Source organism: Cherax quadricarinatus, chromosome 16 (genome assembly GCF_038502225.1).
Source record: "Cherax quadricarinatus isolate ZL_2023a chromosome 16, ASM3850222v1, whole genome shotgun sequence".
NCBI classification, from domain to species: domain Eukaryota; kingdom Metazoa; phylum Arthropoda; class Malacostraca; order Decapoda; family Parastacidae; genus Cherax; species Cherax quadricarinatus.
The window spans coordinates 50,628,766-50,641,604 of record NC_091307.1 but is presented as its reverse complement, the minus strand read 5'-3'; the positions used below and the strand labels follow the sequence as shown (position 1 = coordinate 50,641,604).

At 39.9% G+C, this 12,839-nt stretch overlaps 1 pseudogene; it reads right to left on the bottom strand.

The window, feature by feature from the left end:
- LOC128688966 (glutamate receptor ionotropic, kainate 2-like) overlaps positions 1-12,839 on the bottom strand; it is a 250,561-nt pseudogene that overhangs the window by 66,709 nt on the left and 171,013 nt on the right.

The window sequence follows — 12,839 nt, the reverse complement described above, 5'->3', positions numbered from 1 at the left end:
TTGCCACTAGCGTCTACTTACCACTAGAGTTGTAGAGAAATTAGCTGCAAGAGGAGGCAGGGAGAAAGGGTGCTACGACCCCCTGCCGTGACCTCTCCCTCTTTCCCACAACGCACGAGATGTAGGGAGATTATATATATTATATTCGAAGTCTCATTGAATAAATTATGTTAGAGGCTAAACCATATGTGTCATTCAACGCAAGAGACGTCTGCCGAACGCGAGACAGACGCGCATCCTATTTGTACTCACCTATTATCATTCGAAGTCTCAATAACTCAGATTCAAAGTCTCATGAAGTCACATACCAAACTAGCCGTAAATCTTACAGTGGAGTCTCAACAACTCAGATACCACACTGGACTGGTATGCCAGACATCCCTCCTTCCTACCTATAATATAATTCACACCGTGTTTCCCCGAGAAAGCTTCTAATTCCAAATCCTTCCAAAATAAGTTAGTTATATATCTTTAGCCTAATGATATAGCTATTAAAATAAATCTAGACGTAGAACACTCCGGAGTAAAAGAATTCACATTCTTTGACCCAACTAAGTCATCATAGTTGGTAGCTGAACTTTCCAGACATTTCTCTGTAGAAATTGACTATATAAGACGAGCCGGAGCACCGAGGCTTTATTAATCCGACAGAAAGAGTGACAAGTGAAAAGCTGCATCAGAAGAACAATGGCAAACCACACCGCGTTGAAACGTAGAAATGCGTGACCATATCCTTGTGATTTCGTACATCCGTACTGGGACAATCTCTGGGTAGAACTGATAAAGAGATACGATGTTATGATGCGAGGTATCTCCATTAACTCTTCGTGCCATGAAACATTAATCACGGACATATTAAGGAGAACTGAAGCAGAGATTCAGCCTTGAGACGCAAATAATTAACTCTGCTAAGGAAGGGATCGCCAGTCAAATGAAGAAGTCTGTCAATATTGAACAAGTCGATGCATTGTGTTTTGAACAATCTAATTGTGCTATGAACTAGAACTCTAGTGTGTATCATGAACTCTCCACAATACGTTCAACATGACTAAGTTGACAAAAGAAGTAAATATGGCGTAATGATTCATCGGAGTACAACTGTCTTATCTTCAATCTAGCCATCAATACTGGCGTCACAAGACCGCGGTAACATCACATGGCTCCCTCTACATATAAGCCAGGTAAGTGTGACTTTGTAAATGATCCAAGACGGATCGAAACGTCGTCGTAGCTCCTCTCTTCTATGTGCAGGTTATTTGTGTATTGTGTTGTATTCCCGAAACACGTCAGCCCACATAGACATTGCAGTGGACTGAGTCAGGTGTTAGGTAAAAAGGATTAACCTTTCATCGATACAGTGGCACATGGGGCGATCCACACATCCCAGGTTACGTGATCTTCCCACATACTTACACCGATCATACTGAAGCACCTATGCCAGGATGGGGTGTGTATTATTATTACACCCGCTATACTGCAGCCCCGCGGGACAGCCGATACTGCGAGGGAAGACTCCCAGGCTGCGGCTGCTGAGCTTCCTAGACTGTTCACCCGAAGACCACTAATGGTCTTTAATGTTTAATCTTTATAAGAAAAATAACCGTAAGTTTCTTATACCACTAGTTTCTAGTTACTATTAGTTTCTAGTTAGTACTAGTGTCTAGTTAAAACTAGTGTTTAGTTACCACTAGTGTCTAGTTGTCACTAGAGTCTACTAACCACTAGTATTTAGTTACCACTAGTTTCCGTGGAGAAAATTATTATTTCTCCGACCCAAGGACATGGTTGCCCTGGGGATAGATGCCCACTAGGGTAAGGGATGCCCCGTTGGGCAGATGCCCATGGGGCTATGATCTCTTACTCTTTCCCACCGCTGGAGAAGAAGATTGAATGCACGACAAACAACAGCTCAGCTTCAGGTGTTCATTACTAGGCAAGATTGCAAATTGAACATAGATCAGCTACGTATGTACACTACAGAGTCTTGAGATCACTCAGCCCCTCCCCAGTGTCTCTGTTGTATTGCACATTTGTGAGTTAGTCTGTGGGAACTACAGATTCCCTTTACCATTTAAAATTCAAAATAATTTGACTCGGCCTTAATAATTCAGTTAGGGAGATTATTCTCTCCAGCTCTCATCTAGAACTAAAGGAAACAACTACTAGTATTTAGTTACCACTAGTTTCTATTAACCACTAGTATTTAGTTACCACTAGTTTCTATTAACCACTAGTATTTAGTTACCACTAGTTTCTATTAACCACTAGTATTTAGTTACCACTAGTTACTATTAACCACTAGTATTTAGTTACCACTAGTATTTAGTTACCACTAGTATTTAGTTACCACTAGTTTCTATTAACCACTAGTATTTAGTTACCACAAGTATTTAGTTACCACTAGTTTCTATTAACCACTAGTATTTAGTTACCACTAGTTTCTATTAACCACTAGTATTTAGTTACCACTAGTTTCTATTAACCACTAGTATTTAGTTACCACTAGTTTCTATTAACCACTAGTTCCTAGTTACCACTAGTTTTTAGCTGTCAATAGTTTCTAGTTCCAGCATTTAATACTGCAAACTTAACCAATACAAATATCTTTTTATTATAGGAGTCGCATGCCCAGAGTGGAACAGGTTAAGAGAGGCTTACTTGGGCTGCTGCTCAGTGCCTTGCTGTAGTAAACTTCCCATTGTAAACCAGAGTGAATTGAAGAGATTAAACTGATTTTCCATACTTCTGTCTTCCTCTTGCCTGCATGGATAAGATGCGATCCATTCATAGGGACTTAACCTGTGGAGTAAGAACACGTAATCGGACACAGGGTATATGCCACAACAAACACAGAGAGGCACACACAAGAGAAACATGTTCAGTAATTTTGGTGAGGAAGGTATCTTGAAAACCTCGTATTGTGGGCTTTAGTAAAGTTATTGATTTTTTTCTCTCGGGAGTTAAAAATTAGTGAAAGGTGAGTGAAAACAAAAGTAAACGGATGGAACCCCAGCTAGGTAACCCTCTGACACAATGGAGTGATGTACTGATGTTCAGATCCTTGTGAGTGATTGATGGATTGGTCTTCAAGACAGTTCTGGGAGAGTGGTAAATTGGTCTTCAGGACCCTCTGACAGGTGTAATAAATTGGGTTTCAAGAACCTATGAAAGACTAGTATATTGTTTCTTAGAACCTTTTGAGTGAAGGACTGATACTCCGGACCACCTGAAGTATCCTGATGGACCGGTCTTCAGAGCCCCTCTGAGCAAGTGACTGATTGCTTTTCAGGTCCCTCTGACAGAGTAATGAATTGATCTTCAGTCCTCTGTGAGTAACGAGTCATCATGTCCGTGTGATGAATTTAGTCTTCAGAATCCTTTTAGTGATGGGTTAGTCTTCATTATCATCTGAGTGATGGATTTAGTCTTCAAAATCGTTTGATTGAATTTTGACAATTTTGTTTTAGTAGCTAGGTTTCTTGAGTATGTCGAGCTTAAACTCCTGATCCGCCTGGATGCACTCAGCTCCAGCTCCAGCTCCTCGTATTCTCTGAAAAATTACACTACAGTTTCTTAGTCATTTGAGCAAATTTTGCTGCTGCTCTTTAAATATTTCGAGTTACATTTTTCATGTATCTCACGTACACTGAGGTACTGGAGTCTGTGGTTATATAAAATAGGAAATATATCTCTTGGTTGGCCCAGAAGCGGAAATTCTTCTACTTTTCCCATAAAGCAGTGTAGCACAATACTCATCAGGAAAATCTGAACTCAATACTAATGAACTGTGCTAGAACAATAACACTTCCTCCGCAACAACCTAATTATAATTTTATATTTATTCGAAAATCTCGATTATCTCATTAGGCTCTTCCTTAAAAAGATGTTTTCTGAACGGCACGGATCATCAGTTGGTGCACCAGCTAATTTCTCTTGTGTACCAGCCAGCAGTTAATGTTGCACAGACAGTAGGTGGTGCAACAGTCAGGAGCTGGTTCATCAGTTCTTGCAAACAGTACTCACTAGACAGAAGGTGCTGTCTCAGAATGCTTGGCTAGAGTGACACAATAACGTATGGTTCAGGGAAGTGGATAGATAATTAGATTATCTATAGATAAATTTCCCAGGGCTTCATTATTAACAAATTTCTGTAACGTACTTAGGCTGTATATTGTACATTTTGTCATTCTTAGGGTTTCTGTTAGGTGGCTTGTCACTTTCAAGGCAGCTCTCTGGAAACTGTTATTGCTCATTAATCCAGTTCCCACGGAAAGAAACCGTCACTTTTAGCTCTAGCTCTGAAGTTATTGTGTTATAATTCTTAAAGCTAGCTCTCGGAAAACAAGATTTAGCAGTTGGTGAGATCTTAATTGTTGTAACCTTTACGGAGAGGTCAACACAAGCTTTTGTGCTAATGCTGACAATCCCCAATGTTAGTAGTGTATTGAACATGTTATACAATTAATCAGGGCACATGAAAAGCGATCCAACCCCAATTAACCCTGATAGGGATATAACAATCTTCATTATCATTTAAAACACATTTTTATCATTTTCTTCCTATCTGATGTTTACTTTAGCAAGGGTTCGTCTCCCTTTCCCTTTTGCATTATGGAGTCGATGCAGAACCAGAGACAGTTGGAAAGAATGTTCATTGTCTAGTTTGTCCGTGAGTTGGTAGCAAGAGTTTGGTTTGTACCACTTGAAGGACGATAATCTAGGAAGACATAAGGAATGAACACCTGAACAGTGAGATCAGCGTCGTTTACCAAGGCATATTTCATCAGTCTCCTGCGACATACTCAGGTTCATCAATGTACTTGAAGACTAACTACTAAACGCTCTATCTTAGGCTATCTACTAAGGATTATTGATAGTCCCAGGTCACCTACCAAAACCTATCTTTGTAGTCTTAGGCTATCTACGAAGGCTGATTACAGTAATCCTAAGCTATCTAGGAGGATTTTTTTCAATAGTTAGGTTACCTACCATAGGATAGCAACCAAGGCTTAACATTAACATTTCTTATCCTATTTAGGCCTAAAAATGTTAGTAATAACACGACTTAGCATACACAATGACTACCATGCAAAATATATATCAACCTGGTATTTCATAAGACATAAGAAAGAAGGAACACTGCCGCAGGCCTACTGGCCCATGCGAGGCAAGTTCAACTCAAGTCCCGACTTAAACCTATGATCCACCTAGTCAGGTCAGGTCACATCCACTTAAGGAAAGGGCACGGCATGAGACCTATTAGCACAAGCTAGTCAGGTCCAACTCGCATCCACCCACACCCACTCATGTATTTATCTAACCTATTTTTAAAAACTACACAACTTCTTACCTTCTATGACAGTACTCGGGAGTTTGTTCCACTCATCCACAACTCTATTACCAAACCAGTACTTTCTTATATCCTTCCTGAATCCGAATTTTTCCAACTTAGAACCATTGCTGCGAGTCCTGTCTGGGCTAGATAATTTTAGCACTCTATTTATATTCCATTTATTTATTAATGTTTTCCAACTCTATATATACTTGGTTAGATCTCATTTAGATTATGCTGCACAGTTCTGGTCACCGTATTATAGAATGGATATAAATGTTCTGGAAAACGTACAGAGGAGGATGACAAAGTTGATCCCATGTATCAGAAATCTTCCCTATGAGGATAGACTGAAGGCCCTGAATCTGCACTCTCTCGAAAGGCGTAGAATTAGGGATGATATGATCGAGGTGTATAAATGGAAAACGGGAATAAATAAAGGGGATGTAAATAGCGTGGTGAAAATATCCAGCCAAGACAGGACTTGTGCAAGACAGGTATACAATACCGACAGGACTTGCAACAATGGTTTCAAGTTGGAAAAATTGGTAATAGAGTTGTAGATGAGTGGAACAAACTCCCGAGTACAGTTATTGAGGCTAAAACGTTGTGTAGTTTTAAAAATAGGTTAGATAAATACACGAGTGAGTGTGGGTGGGTGTGAGTTGGACCTGACTAGCTTGTGCTACTAAGTCTGATGCCGTGCTCCTTCTTTAAGTGGAAGTGACCTGACTAGGTGGGTCATTGGGCTAATCCGAGGGGGGGACATGGACCTGCTTCGCATGGGTCAGTAGGCCTGCTGCAGTGTTCCTTCTTTCTTATGTTCTTATGTTCTTATTTATACACCTCAGTCATATCCCCTCTAATTTCTAGAGAGTGCAGATTCAGGGCCCTCAGTCTATCCTCACAGGGAAGATTTCTGATACATGGGATCAACTCTGTCATCCTCCTTTGTACGATATCCAGAGCATTTATATTCATTCTGTAATACGGTGACCAGAACTGTGCAGCATGATCTAAATGAGGCCTAAGCAACGAAATATAGAGTTGAAGAACAACCTGAGGAGTTCTATTTATGGTCCTTCATATGAAGCCAAGGATTCTGTTCGCTTTATTGCAAACACTTATGCACTGTTGTATTGGTTTTAGATTACTGATAACCAGAACTACCAAATCCTTTTTTGCAATCAGTAATATTATGATCTACATTATTTAGTTTATATGTGGCATGGTTATTTTCTTCTCCAGTGTTTAGAACTTTGCATTTGTCTATATTAAATTGCATCTGCCACTTCTCCGACCATTGCATCAGTGTATTCAAATCTTCCTGGAGTGCTCTGTTGTCCTCATTAGAATGAATTAGCGGCGACCTATTTTGGTGTCATCAGCAAACTTGCTTATGTCGCTATTTATTCCCTCATCTAAGTCGTTTATATAAATTATGAACAACAAGGGGCCCAACACTGACCCTTGTGGAGCACCACTGATTTCTCCCCACTGAAGCAAACTCTCTGCTGCCTATCTCCCAGCCACGCCTCTACCCAGGAAAAATTTTCTCCTATTCCGTGTGCCTCAATTTTCCTCAGTAGCCTTACTGAAGCCCATATACACAATATTATATTCATTACCATGATCTACCCCCTCAAATACCTTGGTGAAAAAAGATAGTAAATTCGTAAGACAGGAACGTCCCTTTGTAAAACCATACTGATATTCATTAATCAATTTATGTTTTTCAAGATGGCTACGAATTGCCTCGGCAATTATTGACTCCATAAATTTTCCCACTAGGGAGGTAAGGCTTATTGGTCTATAGTTCGATTCTAGGGACCCCTCTCCTGCCTTGTAAATAGGTATTACATTTGCCATTTTCCACATGTCCCGCACTATGCCAGTTTGTAGTGATATATTGAAAAGATTAGCCAAAGGTTTGCTAAGTTCTTTACATTCCTTTAACACCCTTGCAAACAGTTCATCAGGGTCTGGGGACTTATTTGGTTTTAATTTCTCTGTTTGTCTGAGGACCATGTCACTAGTTACCCTAATCACGCTTAGTTTATTATCGTCCTGTTCTACATAATTTATAATTTCTGGAATTTAGCTAGCATCTTCCTGCCTAAAAACTGAGAGGAAATAAGAGTTAAACTTTCACACATTTCTTAATCACTATCAGTGATCTGACCTGAGTTAGTTTTGAGTGGGCCAATCTTGTTCTTAATTTTACTTCTATATACCTGAAAGAAATCTTTTGGGCTAGTCTTCGAATCCCTTGCCACTTTAGCCTCATAATCTCTTTTGGATTTGATTATTCCCTTTTTTATTTCTCTCTTTAATTGAATGTATTGATTTCTTAACTGCCCCTCTCCTGTTTTGATAAGCCTATTTATACGTCTTTTTTGATCAATGAAATATTTTAATCTATTGTTCATCCATTTGGGATCGTGTATGGTTAATCTAATTTCTCTACTTGGAGCATAAGTTGTCTGGGCAGCTAGAACTATACTCTGAAAAACGTCATATTGGCAACCAACAATACCTAACCCATAGCGAGGTCGTTCCAATACAGCCCACCCAGGTAATTTCTCAGTCCCACGAAATCGGCCAAGCGGAAGTCCGGGACAGAGACTTGATTGCAGTTATTTGATAATTCAATAATATATTGAAACTAAGTGATTATCTCATTATCCAGGTTCATCATTAGCCTCAGGTTTATTAATTAGTGATTCTTTGTTGGCAAGAACCAAGTCTAGTTGGTTTCCTCTAGTTAGTTCTGTCACAAACTGTTTTAAAAAGCAATTCTGAATCGTATCAAGAAAGCGACTAGACTCAAGATTTCCTGTCATATTGTTCCAATCAATTTGTCTAAAGTTAAAATATCCCATTAACACAACATTTTCATATTTAGATGCCTTATGAATTTCGTCCCATAACAGCTTACTGCACTCCCTATCAAGGTTTGGGGGCCTATAAATCACACCCAAAATTAATTTGTCACGACCCTCGAGAAACTGTAGCCAAACAGATTCTGTGTCCGATGCTTTTAATCTTATATCTTGCCTAACATAACATTTTAAATTATCTCTGACAGACACCGCCACTCCACCACCCTTCCTGTTGACCCTATCAGTGTGGAATAGTTCATAGCCTTGTACATGGCATTCAGAAGGCATTTCTCTATGACTTAAGAAATCGTAATGACACGATTGCAAATAAACCATACCGCGGGTTCAATCCCGGCCGGGGGTATGGTGCATTTCTCTATCTTTCAGGTTGAACCAGGTCTCCATTATAGCAATAATATCTATATTATCTGCACATGCAAGTATTCTTAGCACATCTTTATTGTTTCTTAGACTCCTATCAGTATAGTAAACCTTAAGGGAGCTAGTCTCACTCTGCCCTATACTATCTCTCTTTGTTTGTTGATAAAATACTTTACCTTCACTATCAACTTTATTCTGAATATTGTCTATTAAACATATGCCTGAGGTATCCTGGTAATATCTGCTGTTTTCAACCCTTGTACTGCAGCTCGATTGTTTCCCACACGCACCCTTACCTCTATAATCTATCAGTTTAAAGCCCTAGACAAGTCAGCAATGTCCCCCCCATATCGAAATGGCTAACGCAACCACTCCAACACCTGAGAGATGTACCCTCTCCCTTGCATACATATCACGTTTGTCTTTAAATTTGTCCCAGTTATTAACGAATGGAAATGCAAATTCTTTGCAGTACCTGTCTAGCCACCAATTTACACCAGTTGCCCTAGACATACATTCATTGCCCACTTCCCTTCTAGGCAAGATGCTACATATGATTTGGACCCCTCCCTTAGACCTAATTACATCTATGGCTGACTTGTACTTATCCAGCAGCTCTTGTCTCCTACCCTTCCCGATATCATTTCCACCAGCGCTAAGACAGATGATGAGCTTGTTCCCACAACCAGAATGTTCTTACCTTGATTAGCAGGGGAATTAGTGGTACCTTTAACCTCACTTACCACTAACGTACACTCATCCTAGAGAACAGAGAATCGATTTCCTACCTTCAGATCTTCTCTATTAAGCTTCCTAATCTTGATACTTCTACCTTTAGTAGAGATCACATTCCACTTGAAGCGGTTGACGCTTTTCAACTCACTGTTGGTAACATTTTCCATCAACAAGCCATAGTGCTCTTAAACTCTCCACACTAACCCCCCAGACAGCTAGGACAGGATGACCTTTCGTCACCACTGACCTCAGCACACTGAGGTCAACTAAGTTATACATACAGATTTTACAACAATGATAATGTTTGCTGAATATATTACATTGCATAGAAATAATGTAATTAAAGTACTATCAAAATATTAAATTTATATTAATACATATTTTCTATACAATGTACATTGTATCAGTTGAAATTTCATGGCTCCACATGAAGAAATAATCTGAAAAAGATTATTAAACTTCTTTCCTGGAATATTTTTTGGACTATCAGGGGGAACTTTACCATTTATATACATTACAGACGGAAAAGTAGTTTTATGTCTGTTTCTCCAGATATTAAAATTTAACTCCTTTCGCTGTTGGGTAGTGTAGATAGGTTTACATAAGTCTACCTTGCATTACCTTAGCTGTACTTGTAATAGCAAGTGTAAGTACAGCTCTGCCAGCTTAACTAATGTCATAGTTGCAAGGGTGTCAAATGTCATTGTCACTTTGTTTAGTATCCTCAGGCTAAAGACACTTGTTTTGAGTACAGTTGTAACAGTAGTGTAGTCGACAGTAGTGTAGTCAACAGTAGTGTAGTCAACAGTAGTGTAGTCAACAGTAGTGTAGTCAACAGTAGTGTAGTCAACAGTAGTGTAGTCAACAGTAGTGTAGTCAACAGTAGTGTAGTCGACAGTAGTGTAGTCAACAGTAGTGTAGTCAACAGTAGTGTAGTCGACAGTAGTGTAGTCGACAGTAGTGTAGTCAACAGTAGTGTAGTCAACAGTAGTGTAGTCGACAGTAGTGTAGTCAACAGTAGTGTAGTCAACAGTAGTGTAGTCGACAGTAGTGTAGTCAACAGTAGTGTAGTCAACAGTAGTGTAGTCGACAGTAGTGTAGTCAACAGTAGTGTAGTCAACAGTAGTGTAGTCAACAGTAGTGTAGTCGACAGTAGTGTAGTCAACAGTAGTGTAGTCAACAGTAGTGTAGTCAGTAGTGTAGTCGACAGTAGTGTAGTCAACAGTAGTGTAGTCAACAGTAGTGTAGTCGACGTCAACAGTAGTGTAGTCAACAGTAGTGTAGTCAACAGTAGTGTAGTCAACAGTAGTGTAGTCAACAGTAGTGTAGTCAACAGTAGTGTAGTCAACAGTAGTGTAGTCAACAGTAGTGTAGTCGACAGTAGTGTAGTCGACAGTAGTGTAGTCAACAGTAGTGTAGTCAACAGTAGTGTAGTCAACAGTAGTGTAGTCAACAGTAGTGTAGTCGACAGTAGTGTAGTCAACAGTAGTGTAGTCGACAGTAGTGTAGTCGACAGACTACACTACTACAGCCTCAGCGTCTAAGCCTACAGTACTTTACGTGTACCTGGTCTCACTTGACATGAAACAAGGACTAGTTACACACGATGTAAATCGAGGTCTTGTCTCATTGTAAAACCAGGCCTGGTGTCATTTACAGTATAGACAAGACCAGGGAGAGGTTTTAAGCTAGTATTTGTCTCTTCCGTTTCTAGTTATATCAAACTGTAACTTACGTAAGCCCATTTAGTCTCACTGGTAGTTGATCTCTCAATGTGTGTAGTAGTGAGGTCTCTGAATAAGCCTGAATACACTTACTAAACCTGAGTTAAAACCACTTATTAAACCGGTCATGATTACACAAACCATACCTGGCTGGCAGGCAATTCAAGAGTGAGATAACACAATATGTATAGTGGATAAAACAGTAGGTCATCTAGCTACTGTGACACACGGCAGCAGGGAATCAGACTAAGGTAGCATAATATGTGCAAGGTTAATTGACGTACTGTATTTGCTTCTTTATTGTTCCATGTTCCATTAAATTAACTCTGCTTTATATGCTCCTCTTTACATCTTTGCAAGACACAAGTCTGCATGCATTTCTGTATTCTCAAACACGAGTAGAAATATTTCTCCTGGTGTCATTTACAAAGATCTTGGTAAACCCGCTGCAGGGTGTTGTATAAGCGCTGACTGCATTTTTAGATTCGTCATAGAAGTCTTTCAGGGTAAATTGTCTGATAAAAGACGTGGCCATGGTAGCTACATGGAGAATTATTCTTGTAAGGGCCTATCTGATGTTGTTGCCGACAACAAGTATAATACTAATATTGTGGAGAAATTTTCTCCAGGAGGGGGATATCAGCCCCCTTCAGCCCTTTCAGCCCCTTCAGCCCCTTTCAGCCCTGAGGGGCCAAGCCCTCTCAGAAGGGGCGAGCGTTTTGTTTACTGCTAGAGTGAGTAATTGATCACAGATGCTATGCGACGTAGTCAAGTGACCTCTGCTCCTTGCAGCGGTGTTGCAAAGTGTATTTTTATAAGAGACAGTATATATCTTACTTTAGCAGGACAATTAAGGAAAATCCTGCTCCCACTTTATTACCATGGTAAAGATAGTGGACAATGTTTTCTATGCTTAAACAGCAAGATTTAAACATTTTGCTTTGCTTCATCGAGGAAGTGGCAAGGAAGCAAAAAGTACTAGGTCAGCTTTTTCTTTGTGCAAGGGGCAGCAATGGCTTGGGGCGGTGTGGCGTCGCCAGATTGCTTTTGACTCTGGGAGAGTGACACTGACGCCAGGATAACTAGCAAAGAACACTGATCTGTGCGTTAGTGTGAACAAAGTGTCTCAAACACAATAAACATAAGAGAAGTGTGATCAGCTTCTCTTGTGATACATTGTGAACAATAAAGACAAATTTTGTGGAACATAGTGTACCAGTGTGCGTTTCCTAGACAATGGAAGACGTGGACATCCAAGGACACTTCAGCTTCTATCAAGTCACCGATACCTGTCGAAGGTGTTGAGAACACCATAGCTCACATTACAAGAGCAAGGTATGTTACGAATTTCTTGTAGATCGGGGGACTGCGCAGTTCTTGAGTCGCAAGGAGTTTGTAATCAACCTATAGTCGGCAGTAAGGTGTGGACTTTTGAGTCCAAACAAGTACGTACATCGTCAGCCACCAGTGTATGAAATATGCTGACATAACACCCCCTAGGGGTAATTTATAATTTACAAATTATATCTCTTGACAGCCCATGTTGAGATGGTTTCGACAGCTTCTAGACCTCGTCTGCAGGGGCGGCTGTGTAGACGATTTGCTGTCATTTATTAGCTAAGTGTTTCCTATATTTATATTTATAAATAAAACATAGCTGGTAAGGCCAATATCTTCAACAGAATTGGTCGTGCTCGAACCGGATAAAGACCACACTGTGGTCCAAATATGTTGTACTACAGTGTACAAATAACCTATGAGCCAAGGTCCTTCGAAAAAAGCTGT